This window comes from Stegostoma tigrinum, chromosome 42 (genome assembly GCF_030684315.1).
Source record: "Stegostoma tigrinum isolate sSteTig4 chromosome 42, sSteTig4.hap1, whole genome shotgun sequence".
NCBI lineage: Eukaryota > Metazoa > Chordata > Chondrichthyes > Orectolobiformes > Stegostomatidae > Stegostoma > Stegostoma tigrinum.
The window spans coordinates 13,275,418-13,299,618 of record NC_081395.1 but is presented as its reverse complement, the minus strand read 5'-3'; the positions used below and the strand labels follow the sequence as shown (position 1 = coordinate 13,299,618).

The 24,201-nt window shown below is 47.0% G+C and overlaps 1 protein-coding gene across 17 annotated transcripts in view; it reads left to right on the top strand.

The window, feature by feature from the left end:
- Positions 1-24,201, top strand: part of LOC125449241 (pyruvate carboxylase, mitochondrial-like) — a 765,853-nt gene that overhangs the window by 383,693 nt on the left and 357,959 nt on the right. The window lies entirely within an intron of this gene.

Here is a 24,201-nt window from a genome sequence, read left to right as displayed (position 1 = left end):
CTTTTCTCTAAGATGGGGCACTTAAAGACTAGGGGCATATTTTTAAGGCGAGAGGAGAAAAAAATCCAGGGGGGCAGATTTTTCTACAGCATGTTTTGTGTGTGGAATGAGCTTCCAGAGAAAGTGTGGACCTTGGTACAGTTACAGCATTTAAAAGACATTTGGATAAGTACATGAATAAGAAATGTTTGGAGGGATATGGGCCAAGCGTAGGCAGGTGGGACTAGTTTAGTTTGGGATTATGGTCGGCGTGGACTGGTTGGCCTGAGGGTTCTGTATGAGTCTATGACTTGTTAGACTTTAGCTGGAGGATTGTGTCCAGTTTGTGGATATCGCTAGATAGATTGAAGAAGTTGGGGACTGTTCTCCTTGGAAAGAAGGCCTCGTGGTGGAGGAGGAAATGGCCTCGTGATATTATCGCTGAACTGTTAATCCAGAGACCCAAATAATGTTCTGGGGTCGCAGATTCGAATCCTGCCACGGCAGATGGTGGAATTTGATTTCAATAAAAATATCTGGAATTAAGAGTCTCATGATAACCATGAACTGATTGTCTATTGTCAGGAAAAACCCATCTGGTTCACTAAGGTCCTTTAGGGAAGGAAACTGCCATCCTTACCTGGTTTGGCCTACGTGTGACTCCAGACCCACAGCAATGTGGTTGACTCTTAACTGCCCTCTGTGCAATTAGGGACGGGGCAATAACTGCTGCCTGGGCAGCGACACCCTCATCTCGTGAAAGAACAAATCTACTCTCTATCTTTAATGTGACAAACAGTTCTTAGGCCCAGTCCAACAGGGGAAATTAAAAATGCTTCATTCAGTTGCATGTCCAACCACGCAGCGAAGTTAGATATCTCCTGCCTCCCTGACCTGTTCTGCTCATTCCTTTGTTCGTCAGCAGTCTTCCAGTGTACCCTCAGGTCCTCTGGATGAAGCAAGCAAAGGTTTAAACTGGAAGAAAGGAAGTGTAATGATCTATTGCAGAGATGCACAGAAGTTTTCTAATTAACCTTTTCTGTCTGGTCGAGAGCTTTATAGCCTTCATTACCTGTGGGCCATAATCACCCGAGCTGTCATTGTCTGATAAGATGTGAGGAGCTGCTTTCAGATTAATGGAGTAATCTATAAGCAGCCTTGAGAGAGATTGACTGGACTCTGCACTGGGCGTGACTTTGATGGCCTTGCTTATTGTGCTGGTGTTCAGCCAAAGGATGATTGATTGGCTGCAGGCCTAGAGGATGAAGCCCATTCACGAGGCTGTTGGCCGCTGGTGAGGAGAATTGAGGCCTTTGGTGTGCAGACACCAGCATGGGAATGGTGCAGCCTACTGCCATTTAGATCTCACTCAGTGACCCTGCTCTTGTTGAGTTCCCAAGACTGGATGCAGTTTCCCAGTTTGTGGATGACACGGGACTTGGAAGAATTGCAAGCCATGAGGAGAACTGTAGGTTTAGCAAGGTGGCTCAGTCTTTAGCTCCGCAGTCTCACAGCTCAAGGGACCAGGGTTCGATTCCAGCCTCAGTCTGTGTGGAGTTTGCATGTTCTCCCCGTATCTGCATGGGTTTCCTTCAAGTGCTCCGGTTTCTTCCTACAGTCCAAAGATATGCAGGCTGGTAGGTGTTAGCCATGGGAAATGTAGGATTACAAGAATGGGGACAGGGAATGCTCTTCCAAGGATTGGTGTGGATTTGGTGGGCCAAATGGCCTGCTTCCACACTTTACGGATTCTATGATTGTGTGGAACTCAAAAGGGCATTGACAAGTCAATGGAGTGGATGGATAGTCGACAGATAAAGTTCAATGCAGAGATGTTTGAGATAATGCACTTTAGTCAGAAGAACATTGAAAGACAATATAAAGTAGAGGGCACAGTTCCTCAGGGGGTACATGAACAGAGGTTTCTGGATGTACATGTGAATAGATTATTGAAAGTAGCAGCACAGGTTGAGACAGCGGGTTAGTAAAGAATACTTTATTAATAGGGCCATAAAGTACAAGAGCAAGCATGTGATGTACAAGACACTTGTTAGACCTCAGCAGAAATATAGTGTTCTGTTGTGGGTGCCACATTATAGGAAAGATGTGAATACATTGAATGAGTGCAGAAGGAATCCAGAAATGAGAAACTTCAGCTTTGAGGATAGTTTGAAGAGGTTGGGGCTGTTCTCTTTGGATGGGTGAAAGCTGAGAGGGGATTTGATGGGGATTTTCAAAATTGTGAGTGGGCTGGACAGAGCACGTAGGGAGAAGCTGTTCCCACTTGTAAAGTGAGCAAGAACGCGGGGGATGTAGATTTAAAGTGGTGTGCAAATGAAGCAAGAGAGACGTGAGAAGGACCTTTCTCACACAACGAGCAGTTAGGATGTAGAATGCGCTGCCTGGAAATGTAGTGGGGCATACTTAATCAAGGCGTTCAAGAGGGAGGGGGCATTGGATGGTTATTTGGAAAGGAATGGTATGAAATGGGGAGGAAGGGCTAAAGATAAGCACAATGGTACAGATGCTGAATCTGAGAAGCCAGTGCAGGCACAATGGCCTGAATGGCCTCCTCCCACACTGTAACAATCCCATCAGTCTGTTAGGGTCAAGGGGCCGCGGCGTACTGCGTCGTTCGGAACTGATCTGGGATGTGTTGGCTGGTCCGGTGGAACATTGCCCCTTTTGAGTTGGGATCAGGAAGAGGTGTTATTCACCGGATAAAGGACCGGTGGGAGCAGTTATCCCCATCCCTAGGAGGTAGAGGTCAAGGTGAGTGACTACCTTGTCAACTGCTACACCCTCCATGACAGCTGGAAATTCAGAGACAACAGCATGACTCAGCAAGCTCCGTGTGGCTGGCTTGAGGATATAGGGAAGATTCCCTAAGCTAAGGGAGATAGTGGCATAGCCATAATGTCACTAGACTAATAATAATCAGGGCCAAGTTCATCCAAAACCCACACTGGTCAAATTCAAATTCATAAATCTGGAAGATAAAATTCATCCTGGTAAGGATGACCGGGCAAGCCTTTTAAATCTGCCGTTCTGACCCTGTCTGGCCCTGACCCTTAATCACCCTCCAAAAATGGGCAGGCGAGCCACTCACCTGAGGGGGGCATTTGTGGCGGGCTAACGTCCTGACACCTCCCATTCCAGAAAAGGCAAGGAACAAAAAAGGAAAAGGTCACTTGGATCTCTCACCAAGAATAGAGTGTGGTCCCCCCCACCGTACAAGTGATATCCACTTCCAAAGGCCAAGTACACCTGAAACAGGAGTTTCTCGGCAGGATTTCCACGGGTAGAGTGCATGTTAACATTCACATCACTTTCCCTCACCTTCGAGAAGATGGTTTTGTTCTATTCACTCACGGATGAGGGCATCACTGCCCAGGCAGCATTTATTGCCCATCCCTAATTGCCCAGAGGGCAGATAAGAGTCAACCACACTGCCGTGGATCTGGAGTCACATGTAGGCCAGACCAGGTAAGGATGGTAGTTTCCCTCCTAAAGGACATTAGTGAACCAGATGAGCTTTACCCAACAATTGACAATGGTCACTATTAGACGCTTAATTCCAGATTCCTTATTGAATTCAAATTCCACCATCTGTTGTGACAGGATTTGAATCCAGGTCCCCAGAACATTAGCTGAGTTCCTGGACTAATAGTCTAGTGATAGTATCACAAAGCCATTTGATTTCTCCTAGCGCTACGTACCTTGGTACAATGAAATGTTTTGTTTTGTGTGCAACACAGGCAGATCATACCATACAAAGTCCATTAAGGTAATAGAACAGGGTGAGGAATACAATGTTATGGCTGCAGAGAAAGTGCACAAACAGCAAGATCAACATTAGATTTGAAATTTGAGAGGTCCATTCAAACATCTAATAAAAGCGGGGAAGAAGCTGTTCTTGAACCTGTTAGTACGTGTGTTTAAGCTTTTGTATCTACTGCCTAGTTGAAGAGTTTGGAAGAGATTATAACTAGGGTGGGAGGGGTCTTTGATTATGTTGGCTGCCTTTCTGAGGCAGTGAGAAGTATGGATGGAGTCACTGGATGGAAGTGAAGCCATCACCTATCCCTAAACTTTCTGGTCCAGCACGACGTATTCCGGGAAAAAGATTTCCAATTAAATGAAAGCAGGAGAGTGCCAGGAAAACTTGGCAAGTCTCATCGTCTCTGGATAGAGGAACACATAGTCTTATTTTGGGGTCTGGTGTGACCCTTCTTCAGAAGTGAGGTTATGAACCGTATTTCTTTCAAGGGTGCAGTGGGGTTACCATGCATCAGCAATTAAGAGCTCTGGGGCAAATAACCTTGGCCAACATGGGTTTGAATCCCATCACTGCAGATGTTTGAATTCAACGACATCTGCCATTTTTAAACCAGCCAGCGCAACGGCGACTGTACAAAATTCACTACTGCCCTTCAGGGAATGAAATCTGCTGCCCTTACTCTACATGTGACTCCAGACTCCCATGCAGTTTGGTTGAATATTTGCTGCCCCTCAGAAATGGCCTGGAGAGATAATTAGAGTTGGGCAAAAAAAAATCTGACCTTGCCAGTGATGCCTGCATACCCAAGAAAGAATTCAAAAAGAGAGCAGGATTCCTGGTTTTAGTCAGAGCTGTACAAAACGTTGGTAAGGCCACATTTGATTGATTTATTGCTGTCACGTAGAACATAGGACATTACAGTACAGGCATGTACTGAGACACAGTGAAAAGTGTTGTTTTGAGCATTGTTAAGGGAGATCGTACAATACAAAATGCATCAGCAGCAGAATAGAGTGCAGAATGCTGTGTTGCAGCCACAGAGAACAAGATATCAGAATTAACATTTGAGAAGTCCATTCAAAAGCCTGATAACAGTGAGGAAGAAGCAGTTCTTGAATCTATTCGTACATGTATTCTCTGAGATATGTAAGAATATGATCCACCTTTGACAGATTGCAAAATGTTGCCATGCTGTGGTGAGAACTCCATTTGGAGCACTGTTTGCAATTCTGGTCGTCCCTCTTTAAGAAGGATGTTATCAAACTGGAAAAAGTGCAGCAAAGACTTAACAAGGATGTCACTGAGACTGGAAGGTTTGAGTTATAAGGAGAGGCTGGGATCTTTTTCCCTTCCGTTGCTGGGGGGTGACCTTATAGAGGTTGCTAAAGTCACCAGCGGAATAGACAGTGTGAATAGCCAAAATCTTTTCCCCCCAGGTAGAGGTGTCCAAAAGTAGAAGCTATAGGTTAAAGGTGAGAGGGGAAAGGTTTAAAAGGGATTTGAGGAACAACTTTTCCACACAGAAGGCGGTGCGTATATGGAAGGAATTGCCAGAGGAAGTGGTGGAGGTGGGTACACCTGTAATGTTTAAAAGACATTTGGACAGGTGCATGGGTGGGAAAGGTTTAGAGGGATATGGACCAAGTGCAGGCAAATGGGACCAGTTCAGTTTAGGAAACATGGACGAAATGGCTCAAAGGGCCTGTTTCCATGCTGTATGGATCTATGACTCTAGGCATCAACATGTCTGTCGCTTAACAGGTGACAATTCACCAATGGTGTTTGTCGTCGTTGGTAAATGCAGGAGAGCTGCCACTGCCTGCGAGCTGTAGTGTATGAGTTGTTGTCTTTCATCAATAGCGATTGTTTGGGCTGTGAGATTGCCTTGCGCACCCACAGAATGAGGAATGCCACCTTGCCAACTCACATTTCTGCGGTGAGGCCTGAGTTGGAAGCTTGACGCAGCCTTGCAGGCGGATGCCCGTGTTTGCTTGTCAAGCCCTCCTCATTTAGTCGTAGAAACAATGCAAGAGGTAATGAAGCCAGTGGGGTCAGAACCTGCCCTGCTCCCCGCAGTGTGCAGCATAACTTTATAAATGCGCTCAGCACGATGCAGTTCCCCAGGTTCATGGCAGGTCGGTTGCAGGGCACGGCATTTTCACCGATTGCATAGATCAAACAAGTAGCACCATTTATCCGTTGGGATTGGGGTGGAGTTCATAAGGCAGTGTTGTTTAGAAAGAAAACCAAGCTTCCTTATCCTTCACACAGAACCAGGGAGGGAGAGATATCAGACTTTGTTAAACACGTATATTATCTGGACTGAAATTAACTAATGGCTTCTTTAAACTCTGATCAAAATGATTGCAAGAAGATAAGCGCACCAGTTTGAAGTGAATTTATTAGCTTAATCTACCTCACATATATTAGAGATGTGTGCAAGCTAATGAATGAATCTGCGAGCATAAACCACTTAATAATGCGTAGCGATACACACACGTGATTCTTACACTGCCTTCTATCTGTCAGAGACTTCGGTGGCAGTTGCACTCCATCTCAAACTCTACGGCACCAATCTCGCGAACCCCAGCGTAATAGTGAAAAGTTCAATGATTGGGGCTGAGTCCCCCAATGTTAATACTATTCTGTATCTAAGGTTCTGTGCTGAGTCCCCATTTTGGAATAACTTCAGTACTTTTCCAGCCGTTAAAAATAGGTGAGACCAAGTCCAGATGGATCTGTGTAGACTACAAGAGACTGCTTTGTTTTTGCATCAAGCTTGAATTTTGTGTACTATTCCACATTTCTTCAGTTGTTCCTGGCCGGGTCCAATTGACCTTTAACGATTAACATAACATAGAACAGTACAGCACAGTACAGGCCCTTCAGCCCACCATGTTGTGCCAACCTGTTATCCTACTCTAAGATCATACTACCCTGCATCCCCTTCATTTTACTGTCATCCAGGTGCCTATCCAGGAGTCGCTTGAATGTCCCTAATGTAGCTGAATCCACTACCACTGCTCACAGCGCATTCCACGCACCCACCACTCTCTGTGAAGAACTTACCTCTGACACCTTCTTAAGTAGCTGCAGTGTTGTTAGGGAGGGCTTTTCAGGATTTACACCCAGTGACCAGAAGGAACAGCAATACATTTCCATGCATAGACGAGGACTGGGTTGGAGAGGAAGTAATTACTTGTGGAATCAGTTTGCTGTCTCATTCACCCTCAGTGTCTGCTTCACCCACATCAGCTCTCCCCTCTCCAGTTTCCCCTCTGTCCCAACAACTCTAATTTCCCCCTTCCTTCCCTCAGTTTCACCTCTCTCCCCTCCCTAGTTTCCCCTCAGATTAACCTTGCCCCCACCTCAGTTTCTCCTTCCCCACCTCCATTGGTTTTGCCCTCTCCCAAACTTACCTCGTCCCCTCCTCAGTTATGCCTCTCCTTCCTTCTCAGTTGCCCCCCATCCTCCTTGTCCCACAATTTCCCCTTCCATCCCATCTTGTTTCCCCTTTCCCTGCCACCCCGCCCAGTCCACTTTTCTGTCTTTCTCCATGTTCTCTTGCTCAGTTTTTAAAAGAAAGTTTCTTCCACTTCTCAGTCAGCTCCAGTGATTTTTTTCCCCCTCATTTGATATAATGTGCCTGCTTTTGGTGATGAGTAAACCTCTACCTACATATGATTTTCTTCCTCCACCCCATTTTATTATCCACCCAATATGTGCACCTTCTAAGTACAGTGAACTACTTTACAACGATAAGTTGTTCCATTCTTAACAACCCAGTGGTAACCAGACAGTCTCTGTCTCATAGAATTTCTACTGTGCAGAAAGTGGCCATTTGGCCCATTGAGACTCGAATTGAACCTGAGTTCCTGGTGTTGTGAGGCAGCAGTGCTAACCACTGTGCCACCTATTCCTGAAGAGTAGGCCCACAATTTCCCATAATTCCCTGGTTGTAGGAAGCCTAACCAGTGACATCGCAGTGACCTCTTGACTTTTAGATTCTCTTCCTTCGATTTGTAACTAATTTGGCTTTGTCATAGAAATACTGGGTGTCCTTGATACACCCTTTCCAACTGAAGGTTTATTTTATCCTTCACGAGGGGATCTGATAGAATCACAGAATCCCTACAGTGCGGAAAGAGGCCTTTCGGCCCATTCAGTCTGCACAGACTTTCCGAAGAGCATCCTACCCAAATTCAACCCCATTATCATGGCCAGTGCACCAACCTGCACATCTTTAGAGTTGACTATTCCAACACATTTCTGGATAATCTTCCATTCTCCTCCCTCTGCATACCTCTGGTCATCTAAAATTCTACAGTCCCCGGTCTGGCTCTGCCACCCCCATGTTCTATAATTGACATTGGGTCCTGGCCAAGCGTTGCCTCAGTTTTTAAATGATGATCTTTGTTCCAAACGCCTGCCTGGTGTTTGCCGTCTCTATCTCCATAATCCCATAACCTTGTGAGACCTCTGTCTAATTCTAGCCTCTTGCACATTCCCCAGTATTAATCTCTCCACCTTGGCAGCCATTCCTTCAGCTGCCTGGGCTTTGAGCTCTGAAATTTTCTTTCCGTTCCTTACCTTGCTTTTCTCCTTTAAAGCACTCATTAACCTGACTGATCAAGCTTTTTTGAGCCTGAAGAGATCCTCTTGGAGTTGTGTGTGTTTTTATCTTTATTCATTCACGGGATGAGGGCATCACTGGCCAGGCAGCATTTATTGCCCAGAGGGCACCCAAGAGTCAACCAAATTGCTGTGGGTCTGGAGTCACATACAGCCCAGACGAGGTAAGGATGTGAGGAAAAAAGGACTTTTTTTGAACCAGAGATAGTAAAGAAGGGTCTAGGCCTGAAGCGCCAGCCTTCCTGCACCTTGGCCTGCTGTGTTCATGTAGCTCTACACTTTGTTATTTCTGTTATGTTTGTGAACCAGAGGGGTTTTTCCCCTGACAATTGGCAATGGATTCATGGGCATCTTTAGATTCTTAATTCCAGACATTTATTGGATTCAAATTCCACCATCTCCTGTTGTGGGATTTGAACCTGGGACCCCAGAATGTTAGTGATAATGGGAACTGCAAATGCTGGAGAATCCAAGATAATGAAATGTGAGGCTGGATGAACATAGCAGGCCCAGCAGCATCTCAGGAGCACAAAAGCTGACGTTTCGGGCCTAGACCCTTCATCAGAGAGGGGGATGGGGTGAGGGTTCTGGAATAAATAGGGAGAGAGGGGGAGGCGGACCAAAGATGGAAAGAAAAGAAGACAGGTGGAGAGGAGAGTATAGGTGGGGAGGTAGGGAGGGGATAGGTCAGTCCAGGGAAGACGGACAGGTCAAGGAGGTGGGATGAGGTTAGTAGGTAGGAGATGGAGGTGCGGCTTAGGGTGGGAGGAAGGGATGGGTGAGAGGAAGAACAGGTTAGGGAGGCAGAGACAGATTGGACTGGTTTTGGTATGCAGTGGGTGGAGGGGAAGAGCTGGGCTGGTTGTGTGGTGCAGTGGGGGGAGGAGACGAACTGGGCTGGTTTTGGGATGCGGTGGGGGAAGGGGAGATTTTGAAGCTGGTGAAGTCCACATTGATACCATTGGGCTGCAGCGTTCCCAAGCGGAATATATGGGCCTCCTGGAGTGCCACGATGATGCCACCCGAAGGTTGCAGGAACAGCAACTCATATTCCTCTCTCCCTATTTATTCCAGAACCCTCATCCCATCCCCCTCTCTGAAGGGTCTAGGCCCGAAACGTCAGCTTTTGTGCTCCTGAGATGCTGCCGGGCCTGCTGTGTTCATCCAGTCTCACATTTCATTACCCCAGAATGTTATCTGGGTCTCTGGATTAATAGTCCAGCAATTATGCCACTGGGCCATTGTCCCCACTAATCCTGCAAATTGCCTTGGGATCTTGTATTGAGTAAAATGTGCTATGTTACCCCAAGGTACTTGAATTGAAATTCACTGTCCAATGCTGCACCTCTGCGAGTTTAGTAAAGACTTCGAATTGTAGAATGCAGATGAAAGTTTTTTTTAGCTCATTGTGACTTCATGTGCTCCTCCAGTTAATCCCACTTTCCCCCAGCTCCCAGCCACTCCTGTTTTGACAGTTCCCATTGAATCCGCTTTCACTGCCCTTTCAGACAGCTCATTCCAGGGCACTGCAACACTCCACATTAGAAAGTATTCCCCTCATCTCCCCCTTCCGGCTGTTTTGCCATTGACCTGGGATTCGAGATCGGCTGCCAAGCTTCCAGCCACTTGAAGCAATTTCCCATCATTTACTTCTCCCAGAACTCCCTTTGGGGCTTTGAAAAAAACACCTCTTCGAAATCTTTTCCAATCCACATACTAACCACTCTCTGTGTTAAAAAACTTACCGGTCACATCTTTTTTCAATCTTTCTCCTCTCACCTTTAAAATATGCCCCCTAGTTTTGAACTTCACCATATTAGGGTAAAGTCCATTGTCATTCGCCTTATCTATACCTGTCACTATTTTATAACCCTCAGTAAGGTTATCCCTCAACCTCTATGCTCCAGTGAAAAAGGTTCCAGCCTATCCGGTCTATTTTTATAATTCAAACCCTCCATTCCTGGCAACACTCTGGTATATCCTTTCTGAACCCACTCTAGTTTAAAGGAATGAACTGCCAGAGGAAGTGGTGGATGCAGATACAGTTAAGTTTAAAAGATATTTGGATAAGTACATGAACGAGAAAGCTTTGTAAGGATTCCGGCCAAATTCTAGCAGGTGGGAGTAGTTTAGTTTAGGGTTATGGTCAGCATGGACTGATTGGACCGGAGGGTCTGTTTCCATGCTTATGGAGGGCAGTCCCCAGCCCTCCATGCACACTCAATTTCCTCATCCCTGCAACCTTCCTAGATGATGCTCTCTGCATCTCTTCTAGGGACCCTGACCCACCATGTTTTGACATTCATTACCAGGTCACCCCATGCAAGAGTATGTAGTTAGTCCACCCACCCTCAGAGATTGGGGCTTTGAAGTGACATGTCATCAACAAGAATCTCTCCCCTTCCCCCCCCCCCCCCTCCACTTCTCAGTGATGTGTCAACTGAGTGGTGCATTGCATTTTCAGAATTCCACTATATCTCTCTTGTCGCACAACTGTGCCAGTGTCTGCTTTTCTTGTTACCTTCTCAAAAAAATTCAATAAGGTTGGCCAAGAGCAGATTCATCCTGCTTTATGTACGACTGGTTTCTCATTTATCTCCCGCTTTCTCTCTCAAATGACTTTCTACCTCTTTCGATCTGTTCTAGTGTCACATCCGTGATGATTCCTTTTCTCCAGAAAGTGCAGAGGCAAAGTAATGATTTAATATTTCTACCGCTTTGCTGTCGACACCTGAAATTGTGTTGTGCATCCTTCAGTGCTCCACCTGATTTAGCTTTTTGTTCTTTACTACCAGAGAATATCGCCCCCTTTTCCCCGCAAGTTCTTGAAAAAAAATCCTCCCTCGCCTCTTTATACTGTGATTTCTCATTTATTCTTTGTTGCTTGCGCGCTTAGTCAATAGATAGCTATTTTGCTTCAGTTTGACCCTTCTCTCTTTATTCATTCACGTTGTGTTATTATTGCTGAGTTTGTTATTGTTTTCTCTTGGTATTTATTTCTCCCGAACCCTATCGATCGCTGTGCTGAGCATTCCCACAGCTGATCTGTTTGTTAGCATTTTATTTCCTGTTTGTTCTCTCTACTTCAATGTCCATCCCTTCACAATCTTCCCATTGTCTACAAGGCACAAGTCAGGAGTGTGATGGAATATTTCCCATTTGCCCTGGATGAGGGCAGCTCCAAGTAACACTCGAGAGGCTTGACTCCATCCAGGACAAAGCAGATCCCGCTTTGATTGGCACCACATCCACAAGTATCCACTCCCTCCGCCAGCGATGCTCAGTAGCAGCAGTGTGTACATCTACAAGATGCCCTGCAGAAATTCACCAAAGATCTGCCTTAGACAGCACCTTCCAAACCCACAACCACTTCCATCTTGAAGGACAAGGACAGCAGATACATGGGAACGTCACGACCTCCAAGTTCCCCTCCGAGCCACTACCCGTCCTGACTTGGGAAATATGTTGCTGCTCCATTACTGTCACTGTGTCGGAATGCTGGAATTCCCACCTGTGGGACAAATTACAGCATGTAGACTGGAGCAGTTCAAAAAGGCAGCTCACCACCACCTTCCCAAGGGCAACTAAGGATGTGCAGTAAATACTGGACCCAGCCAGCGAAGCCCACATCCCATGAGTGAATAGAGAACGAATGTGCCTGACACAAGAGCGGGGGGGTGGCCGCGGCGGGGATTTGCGACTGTGGCATGGTAGTGATACCTATGGGTTTGTAATCCTAACTGGTGGCAAGGGTTTGATTCCCACCCACGGCTGCTGGTAGAATTTAAATTCCATTAATAACTAATAAAGTTTAAAGTTATTCACTGTGACCATGACAACCATCATCGAACAGCAGTGAATATTCTGGAACACAGATGCCTTCTTGGGAAAGTAATTTGCTATCCTTACTCCCTCTGGCCTTGCTGTGAACTTGCTCTGGAACAGCCAAGAGAGACACAGAGTCCAAGGGGTAAGTAGGGGCAGGCCAATGAATGCCAAAGCCCACATCGCACAAAGCAATAGAGCGGCACAGTGTCTCAGTGGTTAGCACTGCAGCCTCACAGCACTGGGGACCTGGGTTCAATTCCACCCTCAGGCAACAGTCTGTGTGGAGTTTGCACATTCTCCCGGTGCCTGCATGGGCTTCCTCCCCCAACCCAAAGATGTACAGAATAGGTGGATTGACCAGGGGAAATGCTGGGTACAGGAATAGGGTAGGGGCAGTGGGTCAGGGTGGGGTGCTCTTCAGATGGTCAGTGAACTCAATGAGCCAAATGGCCTGCTTTCACACTGTAGGGTTTCAATGAATAAGGGGAAAAATGCCACCCATGAAATTGTGATGATAGAGACAAGTTCACTGAATCCAGTGCACATTACACCTCCTCCTGTGATATACACAGGACAATTTTCCTTCCTTTGCTGGCTTAGTAACTGCTCATTATTTTATTTCAAGTATTGTCAGTGAGGCTGTAATTATTTGAAGCTGCATTAACCTCCTGATCCTGTGATTACTGATGTATGTTGACCCTCCAAGCCCCCAGTCTGGAGCCTGCCTAGTGCGTTAGAGGCTGGCCAATGAATTGGGACAGACTGTGGATGGGAATGTCAGAGGCAGAATTAGCTGTAAGCAGCTGAGTCTGGTTCCCTCTCTCTTACTCTGCAAGAATACCCAACCTTTATCCCCACCAGCGTTGTACTCTGCTTCCTTTTAAACATTTCATTGATGGATTGTTTTCATATGGTGAAGCGAAAGAGCTTTGCACGTGACATGCCTTGTGATCCAGCATTCTCCTCAACGATCATTCTTCCCTCTTTTCACACAGACAGCTTCAGGATGGTACACACTGCTGCTACTGTGTGTCGGCAGAGAGTGAGTGTTGGAGGTGGTGGAGGGAATAGATGTTTGTGGATGCGGTGCTGATCAAGCAGAGCTGCTTTGTTCTGGATAGTGATGAGCTTGTTGAGTGTTGCATTCATCCAGGCACAAGGGGAGTTCCTCCATCACATTATCAATCTCTCTTCTCCTTCTAATGCCCTTCTTCTAAAGAGAGGCCCTTCCATCCAACTCTATCTCCTCCTTTGATCCTCCCCGCTACACCACTTGCCCCAGAATGAGCCCTGTTCACTAAGTGCCTCAAATCCTTTGGATTTTTGGCTCATGGAATTGTCACGGTGCAGAAAATCATCCGACCCATCACACTTACCAGCTGTTTACAAGAGCAGTTTAGCTAGCTCCCACCTACACCTTTTCCCTGTCATCCTCCAAGTTGTTTTATCTTCGCTTGTTTTTAAATCTCTGCATCCTTGTATCTCTTTAAAATGTATTCATTCATTAACTTTCGCACTAAGCTACACTGATGCAATCTTCTCATTGGGTTTTTCCCAATGGGAGTATGAAATACATTATTAAATGTCTGCTGTTGCTTCGCCAGCATCTTACTTTTTAAACAGTTCCCCAATTCCATTTTAAATAATTTATCATTCACATTTTTGGAAAGCCCAGATACGTCACTTCAAAAGCGTTGCCCTTGTTAACCTTCTCAGTTCCCTTTGCCAGTGTGAGAATTCTTTAATCATCCCACACTTCCTGGTGATCTTGTGTATATGAATTTATTGGAGTAAAGAACAGCAATTGGGCATTTATGTAGCACCTGGCTGGATTGTCTTAGGAGGAGAGGTTGAGTCAGTTAGGTCCATGCCCATTGGAGTTTAGAAGAATGAAAGGCAGCCTTATTGAAGCATAGAAGATTCTGAAGGGACTTGACAGGGTAGATTAGATTCCCTACAGTGTGGAAACAGGCCCTTCAACGCAACAAGTCCACACCGCCCCTTGAAGCATCCCACCCAAACCCATCCCCATATAACCCACATACCCCTGAACACTATGGGCAATTTAGCATGGCCAACCCACCTAGTCTGCACATCTTTGGACTGTGGGAGGAAACCGGAGCACCCGGAGGAAACCCACGCAGACACGGGGAGAATGTGCAAACTCCACACAGACAGTCACCCAAGGCTGGAATCGAACCCGGGTCCCTGGCGCTGTGAGGCTGCAGTGCTAACCACTGAGCCACTGCCCTGCCGATGTGGAGAGGTTGTTTGCCCTTGTGGGAGAGTCTAGGACCACAGAGGGGCATCATCTCAGAATAAAAGGTCGTTCATTTAAGACAGAGATGAAGAGGAACTCCTTTGCTCAGGGGGCTGTGAATCTGGAATTCTTTACCACAGGGGACTGTCGAGGTTGGGGCATGTAGTATATTCAAGGCTGAGATGGATAGATTTTTAATTCAGAAGGGAATCAAGGTTTATGAGGAGAAGGCAGGAAAGTGGTGGTGGGTTTATCAGGTCAGACATGATCTCACTGACTTGATGGGTTGAATGACCTACTTTTACTCCTACACATTATGTCCAGTAACACAGCCAGGCATTTCACAGGAGCTTGACCCAATGAGATTTGACACCTGAAACCAACAGAGAGATGTAGTGACTCAGTCTTCTTCAAAAGGTAGGAGCACCTTATGGGCAGAAAGGGTAAGATATGGATAGCATAGTTTGGAGAAGGAATTCCTTAGTCTGGGATGAGGGGCAGGCAACTGAAGGCAAGGCTGCCAGTGATGGTGTGACTAAAATCAGAAGTTGCTGAAGAGGTCAGAATCAAAGCAGCAAATAACAGGCTAAGTAATTGTTGTGTGGGAGACAGTGCGTTTAATCAGGTAGAGGCTGTTTGCCTTAACTCTTCGAAATTTATTCTCCAGGATGAGGGCTGCCCTTGTTGCCTCTTCTGACCTTGAGACGGCAGTGGTAAGCCGCCGCCTTGAAATACTGCAGCCCATGAGATGGAAGTGTTCCCACAGTAATGTCGTAAATAATTACAGTTTCAGCGTTGTTCCAAGTTTGTTTCAAATTGCGAAGATTTGCACTGATTATGTGCGGCAGGGTCTGGTTATTTTATTTTAATTAGTGACCTCGTTGGCAGCCCTGTAAACCCTTTACCTGCTGATTGACTGTGTTAATTCACTCGGGAATAACCACCAATCTCAGGGATGTGTGTTAATGTTTTCCTTTCTTGCACCTCAGATGCAAGGAGCATTTTGTTGTAATAATCCATCTGAGCAAGTGGCAAGATTTTCTTACTCTCTTCCTTGTTCAAATCTCTCCTTCACCTTTCTTATCTCTGATCTCCTCCAATTCCAGCCTCTTGCGTTTCCCAGTTTTATCCACGAGCCTCCATTGCTTCCTTTGGTAACCACCTTTATCAGCACCCTCTGTTCACTAGGTGGCCTAGTGGTATCATCATTAGACTGTTAATCCAGAGATCCAGGTAATGTCCTGGGGACCTGGGTTTGAATCCCACCATGGCAGAATTCAACTTCAAAAACTTAAGAGTCGAATGATGACCATGAAACCATTGTTAATTATTGGAATGATCCCTCTGGTTCATTGAAAATTCCACCGTCAGCCTTGCTGAGATTTGAACTGAGGTCCTCTGCATGTTGCCTGGATCTTTTCAGATCAATAAACCACAAGACAATGCAGTGCCTCTTGAGTGCAGTAATCCTAGCCTTGAAATGACTCAGCATCTGCGTACCTGCAGGCCCCTGGGCTAAAAGAATTCGAGTAGAGGTTTATAAAATCGTGAGGGGCATGGATACAGTGAATAGACAAGGTCCTTTTCCCAGGGTAGGGGAGTCCAAAACTAGAGGAACATGAGTTTAATGGGAGAGGGGGAAGATTTAAAAGGGAACTAAGTGTCAACTTTTTCACGCAGAAGGTGATGCAAGTATGGAATGAGCTTCCAGAGGAAGTGGTGGAGGCTGATACAATTACAACATTTAAAAGGTATCTGGATGGGGACATGCATAGGAAGGGTTTAGAGGCACATGGGCCAAATGCCGAAAGTAGGATGAGATTAATTTAGGATATCTGATTGGCATGGACGAGTCGGACCGAAAAGTCTGTTTCTGTGCTGTATATCTCTATGACTCTATCACCTCTCATTGATCTAAACTCAAAATGGATATGGGCCTAACCTGCCCCAACCTTTTCCCATCAGATAATCCCCTCATCCCAGGAATCAGTGAACCATCTCTGCAACTGACACAGAATATGCTGGAGAAACTCAGCCGGTCTGTGGAGAGACAGAGGAACAGAGTTAACATGTTGAGTCTTGTGGGTCTCTCCTTAGAGCCGTAGAGGTATACAGCACAGATTAAGGCTCTTCAGCCCATCGAATCCAGACCAGTCAAAGGCAGACACCTCACTATTCTAATCCCATTATCCAGCACTTGGCCCATTGCCTTGTTCCTAGGTCTTCAGAGCCATTTCTGCACTGCCCCCAAGGTAAGTAACTCCTTTCTTAAATAAGGAAACCAAGGAAGAACACAGTGCTCGGGGGAGGTTGGGAATGTTGGTGGGAATGCACTGATCCCGCAGTTGTGGAAAAGCAAAGGGAAGCAGGGTGTCACATTCCCGCTGCCTAACATTCAGATATTAGGTGGTCTGCAAGAGACTGAGATGACGATCATTAACAGAGATCGCTCTCACTCAGCGCAACTTGAAGCAGAATCACAAATCACAGACACCTAAAAATAAAGATTAAGAATCAGGCCTTGAAGAGAGCGACTTTGGGAGGTAATTGTCCTCATTTACTGCTGAGGAGAAGCTGGTGTCTACATAACATTCGCCCAGGACAGAGCTTGGAATGTGGACACATCATTACCGAGAACCAGGCCGTTTGCTCAGAACAATCACTGCGAAACATCAGAGAGGCTTCTCCTGTTCAATAAAAGAAACATGTATTTTACCAGCTTCAGTGACAGGAATTGCTCACAGAAGAGCTGCCAGGGAAGAGCTCAGAGTACCAATCAAGCTTTGATTGGTTTTTGCTGAGCCTTTAGTCACTTATCTTTTGATTTGTGCCGAGAGGAACGACTCCCATTTCCATCTCTCAGCTCTTAGTGACCAGGCCTTTGGATGCTTAGGCCCGAGGTTCTGGAATCCCCTCCCCTATAGCTCTCCCCCTCACTCTCCTCCAACTTTCAGAATCTCCTGAATGGCTGTCTCTGCCTGCAACCTGCTCTGACCGTCTCAGTCTCTAATGGCGCAGGGGCTGGTCTCACTGCCTCCAGGTCCCCACCCTACTCCAGACCGAGAGCCAAGGGATGGAGCTTCTATTATGTGACTCTTGCAAGAAGCAACACACACAATAGGGTTGGTTTCAGGTTGTAGGGTTGGTTTCAGGCTGACTGAGTGGGCAAATGCAATATAATGCGGGTAAATGTGAGGTTATTCACTTTGGTCACAAAATCAGAAAGGCAGATTATTATCTGAATGGATAGGTTAGGAAAAGGTGAGGTAAACAAGTCCTGGGTGTCATGGTGGAACAGTTGCTGAAGGTTGGCATGCAGGGCAACAGGCAGTGAGGAAAGCTAATGGCATGCTGTCCTTCATAGCGAGAGGATTTAAGTATCGGAAATAACAATGATGTGTTGCAGTTATACAGGGCCTTGGTGAGGCCACACCTTGAGTATTGTGTGCAATTGTGATCTCCTAATCTGAAGAAGGACATTCTTGCTATTGAGGGATTCCAGCAAAGGTTCACCAGGCTGATTCCCAGGATGAGCAGGACTGACATATGAGGAAAGACTGGATTGGCTAGGTTTGTATTCGCTGAGATTGAGAAGAATGAGGGAGAAATTGGAGTTTAATCCTCAGCAATGAGAATTGATGTTATTTCAAACAAGCCACGAGTGTTCATGATGAATGGTAGGACACAGGGTAATACTGAGGATCAGTGGGATCTTTCCCCAAATGTATATAGATCCTTGAGGGCGACAGGGCATGTGGGTCAGGTGATTGAGAAGGGATTCTTACATTTAGTTATCAAGACATTGAATATAAGGGCAGAGGATGTTATGACAGAGCAATATAGGATGTTGGTTACTGACTATCGGAGAGTCAGTACTGAGTCAGTGCCACACTCTGGGAGGGTCAGTCCTGAGGGAGCGCCGCACTGTTGGAGGGTCAGTCCTGAGGGAGTGCCGCACTGTCAGAGGGTCAGCCCTGAGGGAGCGCCGCACTGTCGGAGGGTCAGTCCTGAGGGAGCGCCGCACTGTCGGAGGGTCAGTCCTGAGGGAGTGCCGCACTGTTGGAGGGTCATTATTTAGAGAGCACTGTACTGTCGGAGGGTCAGTGTTGAGGGAGTGCCGCACTGTCGGAGGGTCAGTGCTGAGGGAGCGCCGCGCTGTCGGAGGGTCAGTGCTGAGGGAGTGGGCACTGTGGGAGGGTCAGTGTTGATGGAGCGCCGCACTGTCGGAGGGTCAGTGCTGAGGGAGCGCCGCGCTGTCGGAGGGTCAGTGCTGAGGGAGTGGGCACTGTGGGAGGGTCAGTGTTGAGGGAGCGCCGCGCTGTCGGAGGGTCAGTGCTGAGGGAGTGGGCACTGTGGGAGGGTCAGTGTTGAGGGAGCGCCGCGCTGTCGGAGGGTCAGTGCTGAGGGAGTGGGCACTGTCGGAGGGTCAGTGTTGAGGGAGCGCCGCACTGTCGGAGGGTCAGTGCTGAGGGAGCGCCGCACTGTCGGAGGGTCAGTGTTGAGGGAGAGGGCACTGTCGGAGGGTCAGTGTTGAGGGAGCGCCGCACTGTTGGAGGGTCAGTGCTGAGGGAGTGGGCACTGTCGGAGGGTCAGTGTTGAGGGAGCGCCGCACTGTCGGAGGGTCAGTGCTGAGGGAGCGCCGCACTGTCGGAGGGTCAGTGTTGAGGGAGTGCCGCACTGTCGGAGGGTCAGTGTTGAGGGAGCGCCGCACTGTTGGAGGGTCAGTGCTGAGGGAGTGGGCACTGTGGGAGGGTCAGTGTTGAGGGAGCGCCGCGCTGTCGGAGGGTCAGTGTTGAGGGAGCGCCGCACTGTCGGAGGGTCAGTGTTGAGGGAGCGCCGCACTGTCGGAGGGTCAGTGTTGAGGGAGCGCCGCACTGTCGGAGGGTCAGTGTTGAGGGAGCGCCGCACTGTCGGAGGGTCAGTGTTGAGGGAGCGCCGCACTGTCGGAGGGTCAGTGTTGAGGGAGCGCCGCACTGTGGGAGGGTCAGTGTTGAGGGAGCGCCGCGCTGTCGGAGGGTCAGTGCTGAGGGAGTGGGCACTGTCGGAGGGTCAGTGTTGAGGGAGCGCCGCACTGTGGGAGGGTCAGTGTTGAGGGAGCGCCGCGCTGTCGGAGGGTCAGTGTTGAGGGAGCGCCGCGCTGTTGGAGGGTCAGTGTTGAGGGAGCGCCGCACTGTCGGAGGGTCAGTGTTGAGGGAGCGCCGCACTGTCGGAGGGTCAGTGTTGAGGGAGCGCCGCACTGTCGGAGGGTCAGTGTTGAGGGAGTGCCGCACTGTTGGAGGGTCAGTTCCGATTGGAGTGCTGCACTTATGGAGGGTCGCTGTTGAGGAAGCAGTGCATTGTTGCATTTACTTCATTTAGACTGACTGGAAGGATAGGGACTGAAAAATGGCTAAAGCTAAGAGAGATTTGGGGGAAGTATTTGCAGGAAATGACAAGTACGTGGGATTAGTTTGCAAGAGTAGACAAATTGATTTTTGTACCATTTTACCTGCCTGCCTGGACTGAATCTGTGTGCTTACTGGAAAATAAACTCAAGCTGAACAGAGAGTCGAGATTCATATTTCTTGTATTTAATTTTTAATGAGGAACTATAAGTTGGAAAGCTAGATAGGGTTCGCACTGATGTAGAGAGCTTTTTTTTGATAGTAAGCTGAGTTTGTTATCCTTCAAGAAGAAAAAGTTAAAGGGAGATCAGATCAAGATGTTCGAAATCGTGGCTTTGCTTGTTTTTAAAAAAGGATAATGTGGTTCTGATTTTCGGAGGGTCATTGAGCAGAGGGAAGCAAATAATCAGCAGAAGTGCCAGAGACAGTACAAGGAGCATGCTGCAATTTGACACATGGTGATTCAGTTGTCACTTTCAAAAGCAAATTGTAAAAGGAGGTTAGATTTGCAGGACCACCAGACCTGTTAATCTGGTCCATTCAGGGAACCCTGGCTGACATAAAAGGTGAGTGTCAGGTGCCCTGCATGCAATTATTGTCACCCTACTAGAAAGAATATCATTAAACTAGAAAAAGTGCAGATAAGATTTATGAGAATGCTACATGGACTGGAAGGTTGGAGAGGTCGGATAGACTGGGACTTTTTTACCTGGAATGTAGGAGACTGAGGAGTGACCTTATAGAGGTCTGTAAAATCATGACAGACATGGATAGCAACAGCTTTTTGCCGTGGTAAGGGAGTCTAAAGCCAGAAGGCATAAGTCTAAGGTGAGCGGGGAGAGATATAAAATGGTCCAGAGGGGCAATTTTTTTCCACACAGTGGGTGGTGAATGCCAACGGGCTGCCAGAGATAGTGTGGAGGTGAGTACAGTTTTGTCATTGGAGTCTCATTTGGTCAGGTGCGCAGATGGGATAGGTATGGAGAGATATGGGACAAATGCAGACAAATGGGATGAGTTTAAATTGTGAAAATTGGGCGGCATGCGCAAATTGGGCTGAAGGACCTGCTTTGCATACTGCAGTTCTCTATGACTCTGAACAGGGCAGCACTATAGTAAAAGACAGTTAATGTGTCAATAAAGGTGACAGGATGCCGGCCTCTGTGGAGTTAGTTCAAGACCCATGAGATAGCTCCATCAGATTGGGCCGAGTAACCTGTTTCTGTAGCTGCATCCATATTCGGGGAGATTTTGAGGCTGAATCTTGAGGTTACATTAAGGGTTCATATTCCACACATGTGTTTGAGTTTCATACTGATGTGAGCATGACGAGAAAGAGAAACTTCGGAAAACTTTGACGGGACTGTTCCCATGAATCTCATTGCCAAAGCCAGCGTGAAAAATAAAACAATCTGCATGAAAAATGTCAGTATTTAGCACCAATATTTTCATTGACTCTCAAACGTGTTCAAATATTTGAGCAGGTGCACTCTTTTATTGCCCTGGTCATTGGATTAAAGCTATGCAGTCATCTACTTCACAGGCAGAAGTTTGACTTTTAGCTGTGATTAATGTGCTAATATTTCCAATAATTAATTACCTTCAGTAGGTCTTAGAATTCAGGTTGCCCCCCCCCCCCCCCCCCCCACCAAGTTCTGCCATGCCTCCTGAGAAATTATATTATGACAATGTTATGAAAACAGTTGTCACAATCTCTTATACCGACAGGTGGAGATTAGAGGAGGTTCACTGTAAATGTAATTTCAGTGCCAGGGCTTTGTCGGGGGGAAGGTATTCAGTTCAGATCTGTGCCAGATTCCTGTACTCCAGCACCATTCGACCGATTGAGTTGTCACAAGCTGTTTCTGGCCTGCCTGCCCATATCTCCCCTCTCCTCCATGACGTTATGGGTGTTAAGTGTTCAACAAGCCAAACTCATACAGAATCAGATTAAACATCAAAAGAGAATGTTCATGGCATACTCCACAACTCTGGCATCATCCAACAAGGGAGAGAGGGAAGCGGGATTAATCTTTCAGGGCAGCGCTCCTCCTCATCAGTCCCCTTGAAAGTGGTTGATGTTACCCCTTTCACATGAAAATGCTTCAGGTGTACCAGCAGCTCAGTGGGTGTACAGACTAGTCACAGTTTAAATCTGTCCTGGCCCATCCATGTCGACGCTACAGTCAAGAAAACACATCAATGTCTCAACTTCCTCAGGAGGCTAAGGAAATTTGGCACATCCCTGAAGATTTTCACCAGTTTTTATAGATGCGCCATAGAAAGCATTCCATCTAGATGCATCAGAGATAATGGGAACTGCAGATGCTGGAGAATCCAAGATAACAAAGTGTGGAGCTGGATGAACACAGCAGGCCAAGCAGCATCTCAGGAGCACAAAAGCTGACATTTCGGGCCTAGGCCCTTCATCAGAGCTTTCAGGCCCAAAACATCAGCTTTTGTGCTCCTGAGATGCTGCTTGGCCTGCTGTGTTCATCCAGCTTCACACTTTGCCATCTAGATGCATCACTGCTTGGTATGGCAACTGCTGTGCCCAGGACAGCAAGAAACTACAGAGAGTTGTGAACACAGCCCAGTTGGTCACGCAAAACAGCCTTCCATCCACTAACTCCACCCACACTTCTCTCTGCCTCAGGAAACCGACCAGCATAATCAAAGACCCCTCCCACCCCGGTTATAATCTCTTCCACCCTCTCTCGTCAAGCAAAAGATACAAAAGTTTGAAAGTACGTACCAACAGATTCATGAACAGCTTCTTCTAGACTACCGAATGGATCTGTCAAATTTGAAATTTTATGCTGATCTTGCTCTTTGTGCACCTTCTCTGCAGCAGTAACATTGTATTCCTCGCTCGGTTCTATTACCCTAATGTGCTATGTGTGAAACGGTCTGTCTGTACTGCTCGCCAAGCAGAACTTTTCACTGCATCTAGGTGCATGTGACAGTAATAAATCAAATCAAGAACGGAGACCATTCAGCCCTCAACTGGCATGCCAGCACTTAGCAGGAGCAGTCCTGTTCAATGCCATATGTCTGATCTTTTCCTGCAGCCCTGCTTGTCCGTACTTTGTCCTCTGAAACCTGTCCAAACTCCCATTTAAAATTATCCATGGAATCACCTTCCACCACCTATTCCGGCCCAGCGTTCCTGATTCCAATGACTATCCAAGAAAACATTTCTCCTCATTATTTCCCCCTCTGTTATATTGTCTCCGTCCTCTATGCAGTCTTCGGTGGGAATAGTGTCTCATTCTATCTGCTTCCACGAGAATTTCCAATCACCTCAAAAATCTCGATTGCATTGTCTCCCAGCCTTGTCTCCTCTAAGTAGAACAGTCCGAACATTTCCGTCACCCCTGGCAAATCCACCCACCACCCAAATTTATAAACATGTTAAAGAGCCATCAAAGCAGAACTGATAGCTGGGTAATACTGTTGCAAATTACCTCCAGGCCTGAAAATCCTTCTTCCACCGCAACTACTCCATCTCCAATCGCTAAGCCAGTTCCATACCCATTCTGCCATATTCTTTATTCTTCGATGTATTGCGGACATTGCTAGGGCTAACTATCCTTGAACCGATTCATTTGCTTGTCCATTTTTAGCGTTGTTGGTGGGATGGTTAAGAGTGAACCGTGTCGCTGTGGGGTCTGGAGTTACGTGTTGGCCCAAACTGAGTAAGGATGGCAAATTTTCTCCCCGAAGGCCATGAGTGAATCAGATGGGTTTTGAAGTATAATTGTGAGTAATTTTAGGCCACTTTCACTGAAATTAGCATGTTTCTTGTAAAACACGTTGATGTATTAATTCATTGTTGTGATGGGATTTGAAACCCCACCCCCAGAACTTTAGCCTAGATCTCTGGATTACTAAGCCATTGGCACTACACCACCGTCTCCACCAGATCCTCAACCCCAATTCAGTCCTTTAGCATTTTTCTGTGGGAGGTGGCGAGGCCAGCATTTATTGCCCCGTCCCTACTTGCCCCTGCAGAAATTGGGGAGGGGAAATGGGCCGCTGACCTGTGTGACTCGGGGGGTATCCAGATGCTGTTGAGAGATGGTGGTCCAGACTGGACCCAGTGATTCCCAATGATTCCTTCCTTTAACTCACCCATATGCAGTTTCCCAAAGTTGGAAGTGGTGTGGACAGTGAAGAAGGTTACTTGATCAGCTGAGCCAATGGGCCAAGGAGAGGCAGATGAAATTTAATTTAGATAAATTTGAGGTGCTGCATTTTGATAAGGAAAATCAGGGCAGGACTTATACACCTAACAGTAAGGCCCAGGGGAGCGTTGCTGACCAAAGAAACCTTGG